Source organism: Augochlora pura, chromosome 1, assembly GCF_028453695.1.
Source record: "Augochlora pura isolate Apur16 chromosome 1, APUR_v2.2.1, whole genome shotgun sequence".
Classification (NCBI taxonomy): domain Eukaryota; kingdom Metazoa; phylum Arthropoda; class Insecta; order Hymenoptera; family Halictidae; genus Augochlora; species Augochlora pura.
In genome coordinates, this window is record NC_135772.1 from 5,144,913 (window position 1) to 5,158,445 (window position 13,533).

The window sequence follows — 13,533 nt, forward strand, 5'->3', positions numbered from 1 at the left end:
CCTCGCCTCGCCTTGCATCGCATCGCATCGCCAACCCTAGATCGGCCGTACGCGTTCAGTTAATACACACCTTGTGCAACCGGCAACCCATTATTACAATTATATCTTTTTTTTTTCTCGAATTCGCGCGGGACACCATAAACAATCCCCCGGCACTTTTTATACGCGGGACAAGTATGGTAACGACAGGATACCGCATTATATGGTTTTAATGACTTTCCAACTCCCCGATGGCGGATCTTCCTGTCAGCCGTACGATCGAGATTATTAATCATTTCCACGTTAATACCGAGATCGGTGAATCTCTGTTTGTCGACGAGCGTAGCCGCCGTATGGAGAGGGAGAGAGATTCGATTTTGCCACTTGAAGTGAAACTTTAGTGAAACCGATCGTAATTCTAACACTGAGATAAGAATCAATTAAATAAGAAAAAGAAGAAAACTAAGCACAAACGTAACAATAAGGATAGAAAGGATGCCAAAGAAAGGTGCAACGAAGATGGAAGCAGGATTTTTAGGTGTTAAGTTTTAGATTAACACGTTCACGCCGATGGCCCATGCTTTTCTGTTCCATGGGGCAGCATGGGCCATCGACGAGCCACGTTTGTATATCGAAAAATACAAAATGCTATTTTATTGATTTAACATTATACATTAACATTTCTACCTCATAATCAAACATTTAACACAAAATACATAACTTATAATTTAAACAATATATTAAATATAACAAAATATAACTACTTATGCTACCTATGAAATTTCTTAAAACATTGCAAACAAAGTGTCGGCTTATCTGGACAAGTGTTGCAAAAAGTCATCACTTTTTTTGTTTTATTTGTGGCGTACGATGTACCTTTCAAGTGTGCCAAGCGTTTGTAGCATTCTTCACATCTTTTTCTCATCTTGCTCGTGGATCCTTGATATGAACTTAAAAAATGTTTATTTCTTCTACTTCCTATTGGTTCTTGACTAGGCGGATTTGGTGCCGCGCCGCCGCACGGAACAGACAGCGAATATCTGCGCCGGCGTCGACCTGTTAAGCTGTAAAAATCTGCAAATAGTTATAGTTTATACAAGTTACACAAGTAGAAGTAAGAAAAAACAAATTGTAAACCGGAAGCCATCCTAAGTTGCATAGGCAAGGATTATGATAAATAATAAATAAATAAAATATTATCCATAAATTGTAAAATCTATAAAAATATTCGCTTTGAAATTCTCCGCGAAAGTCGCGTCGAAGTGAATGTAATAAACGCGTTTGTTCATCGAAACGTTTAAAAATGCTATTGTTGGCACGATCGCCATTTAAGAAACCTCGGAATACGAGCCGACCGAATGATTTAGTTGGCGACGCCGTCGGCATTGATGTCGCTTAATAACTCGCGCTGTAATTTAGATACTTAAACAGTTTATGGACACCACGGAGTTCCTGTTAATTATCGCGGTGTAATTGCGGCATGAATAATAACGTCTTAATCTCTGGCGGAGCGTAACTGCTTAGTTTTGTAACGCGATAAGTGACGATAAAATATTCGTTCGTGTTGCTCCCGTATATCTCCGGCGGATCGGTTTTTCTTTCTCTCTTTTTTTTTGTTTTAATCAAGATCCCGTATATCATCGGCGTTGAACGGATAAACTAATTCCGGACTCGTATCGTGCTCGTTTAATAGCCTCATTACGACCGATCGTCTTGGATTATTCGCGATCCGTTTTCGGGGCGAGTGTGCGTCGGGATCGATTCATTCCCGGGGAATGCCGCTAATAAATTACGATAATAGCATTAAGATGGATCGACGGATAGACGCGTAGGCGTGGAGACGTGGTGGCGGACAATATTTTAGCGTGCAGTAGCTTTATGACCACAGGTTACGAGCCAGGAAGAGCCATAACGCCTCGTATCTCGTTGCCTCGTACCCCCGCGCGTTCTTTGCATTTGCGGGAAAGCTCAGCACGGGTGCCAATTCCTAGGAGCGTATCGGACCATAAACTGGGAACGTGATGTATATTACCTTATACCCTCTTCTCTCGCAATCCTTCCACCATTGGTTTCACCCTAGCTTCCTACTCGCTCCGGCTGTTCCACTCTCTCCATCTCTCTCGTCTAGCCTGCTTTAGCTTGTCCAACGCGTCCGCGTCGCAGTCTCGTTACTCTCGATACGCGCCGCCATGATATTCGTTCTACGTATTTGCATTGCTTTCTCGACAGACACGACACAAGAGGATAGATATCTCTTGCACGCGACTTCTATCATTCGAACGATTGCAGTTCTTCAACGTACGCGGCTCGCGCGATATACCGCGTTTCTAGGTGCTTTTGCGTTTCACCCCGCCTATCGTCTTCCATCTCGGACACTCTGTTTTTCATTCCGCAGAATTCGCCCGCCGAATTAACTCTCCCGGTATTCTAATATGCCAGACGGAGAACGCCTACCGAAAATAAAAACTTGAAACACGTATCGGGCAGCGTAATCCGTCGCCTCGATTATGTACATAAAGATATATCGTGTGAAATTGAATACGCCGTGCTGTACGCTGATATAGTCTGCGGCAGGAATGCGCAGCTCGGTTGGGAGTATAAAGTTTCATAAAGAAGTGTTTATTCGTCGACGTTCGCGCGATATATCAACGGCCGGTCACATCGGTAAGTATGGTAGTAGTTCGAACGTGTTAATTGAATGGAAAATCCTGTGTCGACAGTCGTCGTAAGAAAGTTTGTCCGCGAGGAGCGTAATAGATGCTTACACGGCGCGCCGTGCCATTACGTCTAATAAATAATTTCGGTTGATCGTCGAACAGATGCCGCTATTAAACGAGCGGCTCGAACCGGCTCGAATTTATAAAGTTCGACGTTTAATTAATAAGGTGTTCGGAACGGGCGAACGATACATCCCGGTATTATTGCGCCGAATGTCGTCGGGTTACTTTTATTCGGTCAGTAAAGTGGAACATTGGTCGGCAGAAAAGCACGCGGAGCCAATATGAATAAATTAAACTATCCGGCCGGCGTTGTATAACGCAAGCACAAGTCGTAACACTCAAAGACGCGGTAATGAGAGTAAATCACGGATTTATAGCCGTTCGTCGGAGATTATACGGTAAACACGTATGCAGTTTATCGTCGGTAACTGCGTTCAGCCGTCGTGAAGGCGCGCGCGCGCACACATACGTGACGGCCCATATTTTTCGTCGCCTAAATGCCGAAGGGAGACGTTTCAACACCGATATAATATTACCGGCCTATTCACTTTCAGCAACCTTCGCTGATGCAACCTTCCTTTACGTCTTCGTCCAGTGCCGTAACGCAGAAATCCAAGAACAAGCTTTTTCCCGACCACCGTAAACTTTTTACATTCCGAACAATCGCAAACGATACGCCCCAGTCTCTTTCCACGCGTCGCCGATTACAATGCACTCGAATTTTCATTTAGAAAAAAATATCTACAAGCATTTTTCGCGCACGAATTTATAAAATACCACGTACGGAATGTGAAGGTTGCATTTAAGAATTTGTAAAAGTTTTATAAGCAAATATAAGGATATTTAATAGCTTGAAAATATTTAATAATAACATTAAAAAGGAAAGAATAAAATGAGATAGTAGACGCCATTGTAACAAAAGCAAAGTAATACAGAATTGGAAGATCGAATAAATTTCTATGACGAAAAATCTTTCGTTTTGAGGGGACAAGGGTAGAAACGTAGCATCCCCAAAAATTACGGCACTGTCCCTGTCAGTGCTCTTCCTATTCCCGACGGCCGTTCGTATACGCCTATAGACTTCCATACGGCTATAAATTAGGTTTTATGAGGGAGATAAAATGCGCGTTATTATCTAAACGGAGACGCCTTTACAGAGATCGTGGCCCACGCTATTCTTCGGGCACGTACGACCGTGTGCGTGTAGTACAGACATTGTGACAGTGGCCGCGCGTGTGTGTGTGTGTGCTTTGCGCGCGAAAAGGCATTCACCCTCAAATATGTCGCCTACGACGGTGCTTCGCAATATGCATAGATTGACTGTCAAGTTCAGGAAATGAATAGGGAACTGTGTGCGGGGGATGATAGCCTGGGGAAACAAAATAGCATTCGTCGGAAACTGTTTCTCTATTCGTGCGGAATCTCTCGCAAAAAATGTTCAAGCATACTTCTATACTTCTGGAAATACAGCGACATTCTCCTTGCTCCATGATTGTTTGAAATTCTACCGCATTTTAATTGTCCTGTATTAATATTTATGGAGGCGTAGGAAAAAGTGTATAAATGCTATCAAAGAATTCTCTACACGATAAAGTGTAACCAAAAAAATAAAAATGGCAGAAGCGTATAAGATAAAATAATAGAATCAATTTGGTGGCAACGATACATTCCAAGCAAGAAAAAACGAACACGCTCGCAATTAGAGTTTCGCTAGATAAGATATAGTAGGAGTCACCGCGTTGCCATTTCAAATATACATACATACACATAACTAGCTCAACGAGTCAAGCATAATTTATTGTTTTGTCAGACTGTTATTTCAATAAATTTACTGTCCCGTCGTCGTCCCGGTATCGTATGTCAGGCTGAAGTCCTGAAGATAAACATTTTCGTCACCATCTGCTCATAAATTTTGTCCTTAAAATCTTATCGGCTATAAAGTTTTGCCTTCTCTTTCGCAAACCGATAATTCAGACTCATAGAACATTCCACGGTATAATGAAGTTTTTTTTAGGTTTATGGTTCTGCAAACAAAGCGTATCGGCCTTCAAATTAATTACCAAGGATACCCTGTTCAGAAGAGGAATCTTTCCACGAAAAAGCTGCGTTCAATATGAAAATTTTAAATTACTCGTACGTTTAAAGAAAGGACGAAATTTGTGCTTGACTTGTTAATCGAAACTACTGAAAAGCTAACGGTAGAAGAGATTACGCAATGATCGAGATCGGTGCAGGGTCGTCAAAAGGAGTCAAATTGAACTCTAATTGCGATGCCACGAAAAGGCGTCCGCTATCGTGCCCGGAAAGACGAAATGGACGATTTACGAATACGAGACCGACGTCCCTTGTAATTTATAACAGTGGGTTTCGCAACAAGAGCAGTCAGAAATGACCACCCAGTGGCAGGGTAAAGGATGTTCAGTCATAACATCTGATGAAGCGAAACATTAACGAGGCGATATATCAGCCGGCTCTTATAGACGTAGCGTGGGCGGTATCTTGGACATCACCCAGAAGAACGAGCACGAAGTGAAATGTGAAAGAAGTAATTTCTCGGGACTGCTATGTCCGTTCATTGAAGTGGTAAGAGACTCTTTGGCTTATTCACGACTACCATTAAATTGTTAGGACGATGAAGGACTGCTGAAAGTACCGAATCTATAGTCCTCTGCCAAACTGCAAATGTTGACGTACAGACCGCCTAACACAATATATAAAGGGTTCGAAATCTGTTGTGTAATGCAAAGTGCAGGAGAACGTGTGTCCGAGGTCGTTTAACCCTGCATTACGCGAACAACGTTTGCGTTGTTGTTCTGCTAGGCTTCTCATTCTTAGCTCCTGGTGCTAAACTTACCGGCGTGCCGACCGAAATCACCAGCTTATATACAGAGTGTCCCAATTCGATTTCAAATATTCAAGTGGAAATTCTTGCTGGGTCTAGACGTCTTAGCAACCTGTTAACTCATCGCCGAGAAATGTGTAGAATAAAATGGTTGAAAAATGTAATTTTCGTTTCCCACAGTGCTGTACTTAAAAATATTTTTAGACCGTCGTGTTAGACCACGATATTCCGTTGCCGAGAGATATCGCGGGAACGTTTATTTACTCGTGTACTTTCAAGTACAACGGAGTGCGATTTATGCGATCCGAACGCACGTCTGTGAAATATTAAAGAAAGATCGTAACAGACTACCCGTGAAAACGTAATTCACAGATGTTACATGGGCGTTTATCAATGCCTAAGAAAAATTCGCATCTTTTATTCCATAATGCTTGCTGCGCGACATTGCTGGCACGTCCATTATATTTCTGCCGCGGTCCACATCGTATATCTAGTTTACTCGTGACTTGATATTTAACCCTTAGGGCGCTATGGACGCATTTGGCGAAAGCCGCCGTTGTTAATTTCGGATATAGAAGGATCGCACCTCTCTAACGGCGCTACTTTTTTATATGCGTTTATTAAAACGCTCGGCGTTTGTTAAGAGAGTAACTTTTCACCCCGATTTCTTCGGTTTTTTAATAAGCTGCTTTTCAAAACAACATCTTTCGCGTTTTCTCTTGTGGCGGGTCAGCGCAATAAGTCTGCACAGAAAAATACGTGCGGTCGCGGCAGCGGCATTGGGACGAAGCCCATTATTCGTTGGCTTAAGTCCGATTCCCAACAGCTAATGAGGCCTGCATACCGACGTGACCATGATCATCGTAACCGGTATACTTTCCTTAACAATTAGCGACATGGGACATTGTCACGTCCGCGAGGAGAATGCGATAAGTATGATGGAACCGCGTGACGGAATATTACAGTTGCGCGTACGTTAGCGTTAATGTTTCGTTATACAAGTTGAGTCACGTAAAACAAACACCGGCGAATACAATAATCCCACAGCCGTGTCTCATCAACTGTTTCGTTCATATTTATATAGGACGCTCCAAAAGTCCCGGAACGGCGAGAAACATCTCGAAAACGAAGCAGTTTGAGCTACTGGAGCCGGTTACTGTGACGTATTCGATAATTAATTATTGCAAGTCGATTATTACCAGGAAAACCAAAGGCTCGGCTGGGTCATTTCTACCCCTATTTGTGACGACATAAAAGCGACAACACAATCCTCGGCGTATCGATTACACTTGGTGGCGCTGATATGGGTCAAAAGTGATACTCTGCAGTCAATTTTGGGTGGACGATTAGAGGGTTAAACGAGGTTCTCGAGAACTATTATGTTTTACTATATTTTGATTTGACTTCTTGAGCCATTTCAAAAGGAAATCAAAACTTCAGAGAAACATACATGTATCAAAAAATTGGGCTGAAATAAACTCAATTCCCCGTAAGGGAATGGGGGTCATTATCGGTTCAAAGGTTAAACCACCGATGTTTCCAAACTATCTGTTGAGTAATGTGGCGACAGCTGGCTAAGAAGCGTATCTCTTAATCATAGAAATGGATTCTGGGGAGTCAGTCGGTTATTACGCGTGCGTTTATATCCGACGGGCATCGTTTCACGCGCAGCGATCTGCATCGGGGCTCCGTATCTTCGACAAAGAGCAGCGGAAGAAGCTTAAGCTCCGGAGCTTAGTTTGGACATGCCTGGTCTAAAATGAGATCGCACACATCACGCTCCGCGTTCGTAAAGCGTGCACCGTTTTAGTGGCACTGAAATCTAGAGTCTGTGCATTCTGATGATATTCTTATAATAACCTCCCGAAGCTATTCAAATGAAATTATCACGGGCTTCTTCTAATATATTAACTAATGGAAACATGGCCGGATAGTTGAAACGGAGGAGAGCAGAGCGCGCATGACACCGAAAATGAAAGCGACATCCTGATAAAAATGCGCGTCTGACAGCGTGGATTGTAAGGCGTGCTTAGCGAGCAGCCAATAAAGGAAGACAATAAATCTTTCGAGAAAGATATGAGCAAGCATGACAGCGGCACCGTGCCGAGGCCCATTATTCATTGGGCTTAAGCCGGACTCGAAGCAGCTAATGAGGTCGGCATACCGGCGTGTTCGCGGTGATCATAGCCGATGGACAGGCATAATAATCCGGCAGAGATTGCCGATCGGCGAAACGTCCGTCGGCGTGGCACAGTAGCCACAGATGGAGCTTCGATATGGTCGCCGAGTTCGCGTTCGAGACCGAGCGAGAATTCATTCCTGGAACCGGCTAACTACTTCGTCCTGTCCTAACGCGTACACCAATTCCTGCGGCCGAAGGTCTCTCCCATTGTTCACCGATTAATGTGTTGTACGCTGCGCCCGCGTCTTTTTCACTCATTTTTTCATCTATCTTTATAAAATTTTTTGCAATGTTTCTTTTAAAACTATTACTTACTTATTTTTATTTTTATTTTTTTTTTATTTATTTTTTATTTTTATTTTTTTTTATATTTATTTTCATATTTATTTTTTATTTTTATTTTTTTTATATTTATTTTTTCAAACTACTATGTTTCAAAATGCTTCTTTTCCTATTTCCTTTGCATTTCTTTGAGAATTAATAGTGTTATTACTTTATTAATGAGAAAATTTCGTAGAGTACTTGAGCCAGACAACGTTGCAATCTTTCAACGCGTTAGCGAACTATAGAAGGGCGGAGGAGGGTGGAAAATTTCAACCACGTGCTCGTAGCAAGAACGAATATTTCCCGGAGACAGATTCGCAAGTAGAATGTTCGTCGGGGTTTATGCGTTTGTTCACACCACCGCGAAAAATTTCCGCTAAGACTGCGAGTTTGTGTAACAGTTTCTTTTTTTCCCGCGGCGAATTTATTTCGCTTCGCAAAGTGTTTTCCTCGCCGCTGTTCTAAATTCGCGACTCATAAAAACGTGACAGAATGTACGGCGCTGATACGGAATTTTCGCAAACTTTCCTATTTTAAGCGAAATTCTATTAACACGTGGCTAACCCGAGAGCGCGAGGAGCCGCGAAATGCGATTTGGAAACGCGTAAAAACGAAGGACGTCCATCCCCCCGAAAATACGATGATTCGACTCGCTTCGTTTCCCAGCAGATACAACGATACCCGTGTGTCACCTTACTAAAGATGTCTCTTCGTTTTACGTCTTCGTATAAAAGTTCGTAGCGTCGATGCGAATGCATTTCACCAGCGCCGAATATCTAACAGTTCTCGATGTCAGAGTGTTTTCTGTTTCATTCGTCGACTCCTGTCGTTACGGGTTTCTCGTATGCAGGGACCAGAATGTAATGGAATATCAGGTTTCTTTACTGTATCGACACGGACTCCCTCTATTACTACTTCATGCCAGTTTTATGAAAATACGAAGCTCGCGTCTTCTCGATTCCCCGTTTCTTCAAATTCTTCGATCGTTTTCTATCCTTTAGAAATGTTATAAAAAATTAATTTTGCTCGCATCGTATGAATTTCAAATAAAAATGTCTACAATGATTATCGCTAACTAATGAAATATTAATTTCGAAGTAAAGACCGACTCGTTCACCTTTGTTATTTCGTAGGTAAAGAACACGAGTTTTCGATGTCAAGTAGAGATAGGGCAAACAAATGGAATTCTCGACGTATAAAAGCAATCTTTACAACTTGGCCGCTCGCGTGGGTATTTAATTCCGTAATTTTATATGTATAAACCCTTCGATCAGCTGGGAGACACGTATTTGTAGAGTCGATCGCTCGACACCTCACGGTTTATGATACGATCGCGTTACACATCGTCGTCTTGTGTTCTACGGTGAGTTGCGTCAATTTATTTTACGTTCCCGTGTAGGCTGAACAAGTTGAATGATATAAAACGACAGTGGTACATGTTTCTTTCACCTTTTACACGACGCACACATCGATCGTGTCACGAGATACGTTCAGCTACTTTAGGAAAGCAGCTCGACTTTCTCATAATTTAGCTCCGAGACAAGGGGACACGATTTTTATGAACCAAGAAATTGAATAGGTTATTCAATATTGATGAAAATATTGGCGGCACGTCAAGCAGACAGCTTCTATCCAGACCATTGAATGTTGAGAAATAAACGTCATTGTGTAAAATATCGTTGTCTACGTGGAAATTTTATACGCAACCTTTCATTATTCTATTTTTTAAACTATATCTTACCGTGCTCGATACGTAGCGGTTCTGTTGCTGAATAAATTAAACAAATGGAATTAGTATTTTTAGAAACTTGTCGTTCCAACCGTAGCGCCTTTCAATGTGCCATTATTCTATCGGATAGAATACAACGTAAAATTCTTTGATAACTTCAACATTCGATCAAATAATTTCATTATGCTTATTTACGCTGCATTCTAATATTATTTCCTAAATTTTTCCTAAACAATAAAATACTATCAAATATTAAAATACTATTTAATCTGTAATGGTGATAGACAGAATACTTGACGTTTTAATATAGATTTGCCTAAACGATTCCCACGATTAAAATCATATAAAAATTGTTTTCAGAAAATTCCATTCAAAAATTAATCGGACGAGCGTCGCCAAAACTTTTGAGCCACACTGTATACCGAGTGTATAGCCACTCCAATCTGACCGTGACATAAATTTAACTTTTTCTCTGTCTCTCTCTCTCGCTCTCATTATAGAATTCTTCCATGCAAATGCGTTTATTAAGACGAAGTGATGCAAAGATTAATTTAATCAAGCACGGATTAGCATACCTAATAGCCGCAGTTTCGGTGATTTGACGTCGACATTAGTGTATTTGCATAAACGCGCAGGAGGCAGGTGAGTAATTAACACAAGCGGCGCAAGTTATTACAAACGAAACGGCGTTCGGTTCGCGACAGGAAATTCGGCGAGAACGCGTGGCAGATGTTCGGCCATTTGTGCGTCTCCTTGAATTCCGACAAAGGAGGATGATCGTGTCAACGCGTCTAGGATAAAAGAGGTACGACCCTCCGGTGGTTTCTCATTAGCAGACCGCAACAGGATTTCTTAGATCCCTTTCTGATTTTTCACTATTCCACCCGTCGTCCCTCGGCCCTCCTCCGCAAATTCTACGTCAATTCCACCGAAAAGAGTTATCCAGGTGCTCAGCCGTATCAAGGGACTTCAACAACTAGCCTATAGAAACGCCTACCAACTAATCTTCGTATTCATTCGCACAAAGGTCATGACTAATGATCTTAGTATAGCGGCACAATATGATTTACAACCCTCTTTCGCAGTCCCTTGTGCTTTTGCCAGCTGAATAACGTTACCAACTCCTTTTTCCGACTGTCAACCGAAGAATAGAATCCAAATTTGCACGAGTACGCCGAGCGACAATACACAAGGTGGCACACTTTAATCTACGATTGAAACGATCCTCGACCCTTTCAAGCACGACACTTTCCACGGTGCGTATAAAATGTCGAATATTTAAATAAATCAATTTGTCTTGACGCGATTCCCCCGATTGAGATTCTAATGCGTAAATTTTTAAAGAAGCTCTGGTCATTCCAATGACCAAGCTGGGCTTACAAATAATTATTATATATTATAGGTTAGAATATTTTTGGCAACACGTGTCGCTGACTTTTACCACTCGATTATTTATGTCCAGCATTAATGGAACACATACATTCGCGTTACCACGGTAATAATCGTCGCTTAATTGAAATTTATAGATTTGATAAAGCGACCGTATCCTTGTTTCGATTTACTCGGAATCAAAATGTTGAAACACGTTGCGCACATTACAAGACAACGTGGTTATAAACTGTAAAACATTCGCCCCCCCCCCTTTTATTTTACTTTCTCCGCGAAGGACAGAGGACATTAATAACTTCAACCAATTGAATTTCTCTCATTTGTAGCGGCCCCCACCCCCCTTTCACAATTTCCATTTAATTAATGAACACTGTTTCGCACATCGGACGAAACACTTTTTTACTCCGGCGTTAATTAACATTTTGTCGATACGATCGCCGTAACTCGCTTTCTTAATAAAATGAAATTAAAATTACTCTCCTTTTTGCGTGAGCTCGAACGTTTGCGGCGTCTTCCAGAGCGAATCGACTAATGTACCCTCGGCCTTTGTCATTGGCCGAAAAGGACCAAAAGGTGCCGGGCTGACGGTACCTCTTGTTGATGATTACTGGGCGGGCTGCTCGGACAGGTCATAAATTTTTCTCCTGCAAATTGTAATGTATTCTACCGGTTCTTGATGATTTGTATTGTACGCCGCCGTTGCGGCCGATGTTTTTCATGGAACGTCCGAGACAGGTAGTACCTATAATATAACACGTTTCTCTGTTCCACGTCCGACGACCGCGTGTACTTGGAATGAATTTTTTAAAACCGCGCCGTCATTATCGCATATTTCATCATTTCAATATCAAATTGTAATTTCGAAGCGCCGTCGAATCGTACGAAATTATCTGCTACATAAAAATTAATGTAAACGCGCTGCTACCGCCAGAGATTCCCGAATAAATGAAATACTGTCTCTGCATTTTACGAGTCTATAATTGGGAGGTCATGGATCTTGCGCGTTTCTGTTGGCATACGATAGGAGATGATCAAATAATAACCTTGACCGAATAAAAATAATTTCTTCGCGTTTAGAAAACGTTACAGCTGGACTGCGAAACTTTACAAAATGGCAAACGAAGCACGATACGCTGTTTTACAGAAACGCGATAATTCTACTAACTTCTACTAACGCACGCAGATCCGCGGTCTGGTTATAACTATGAAGATAATCGCGTAAACAAACACCGGTAGCGCAGGTATTAATTTCTATCGACCGATGTAAGTACATGTGGGATTTCGTTTATAGCTGCGAGCGTGCGTGGAGATAATATTTCAGTCGGATTGCGTTGAACGTTATTCTAGTTGCGAACAGAATGTTTAATCGATGAGGCATCGGAAGCGGTGCCACCGATATTTGCGTAACTATTACGTAAGTGGTCGCGGCGGGACAAAGGAGCCATAATTTCTCCGAAGTTTCATCTATAAAGTAATTACTGGTCCGCGGGGCAGTAACGTATGACTCACGATTATGTTTTCTTTCGGTCGTTCCGAGCTCTTTCGAGGGAGAAGAATGGAGCGGCTGGAGCAAAGAACGTAGGTTGACGCAAAGCAAAGTAGTACAATCTGCGGGACTGCCACTTGGCCGTAACAGATACACGCCAGGAAATAAATGTGGCGAGTGAACTGCGCTGTGTGTTCGTATGCGTTAGAGTACGTGAGCGGCGAAGCGTGGCAACGGCCCTAAAGTATCGATCGATAATCTTAACAAATGAATGAAGCAAACCTGTTCTTCGGTAGATTCACTCGGTTAAACAGGATACCGTCAACGCGAAAATATTAGGATTGAAAAATTTAGTTCTGGTGATTTTTCACTAGAAAATGATCCGCGTGGGAGACCCAAAATGTCTGTGAAAAATGATAATCTGACAGCATTGGTGGAAGCGGATCCACCTATATCCACGAGGGAACTGGCTACCAGGATGAAAGTTGACCAGGACAGAAGCTGGCAGCGTGAATGGTTTGACCGTCATTGGCCACCAGGAATGAAATTTGCCGGGGCCGAGACGGCCGCTCATTCGAAGAAGAGGGCAATGTTACGACGACTTGTCTGAATGTCGCCGTAATGTGGTACTGCTCTGTGGTGAACACCCTTCAGAGAGAATAACTGAAGGCAGGGGTTGTCACGGATCTGTTGTGTCAATAGACAGTCAGCAGTCGAGACCGGACCATCGAGCGATTCGTAACGATATATTGTATCACCACAAAAAACATTACCAGGGCAATGTAAAATACGCAAAGTAGTTGAGTTTGCTTGGGACTTTGGTTCCCACAAAAAAAAACTCCGACAAATTAACCCACAAAAAGTCTCCACAACAATGAATTC

At 42.2% G+C, this 13,533-nt stretch overlaps 1 long non-coding RNA gene across 4 annotated transcripts in view; it reads right to left on the reverse strand.

The window, feature by feature from the left end:
* Window positions 1-718: 718 nt before the first annotated feature.
* The window catches only part of LOC144471930 (uncharacterized), a 113,835-nt gene continuing 101,020 nt past the window's right edge, over window positions 719-13,533 (reverse strand). For 3 of the 4 annotated variants that reach the window (XR_013494359.1, XR_013494360.1, XR_013494361.1), the window contains one exon: window positions 719-1,043. This is a non-coding gene — a long non-coding RNA (uncharacterized LOC144471930). Of the gene's footprint in view, window positions 1,054-13,533 lie in introns of all 4 variants that reach the window. The other variant, XR_013494362.1, reaches the window with a different exon arrangement.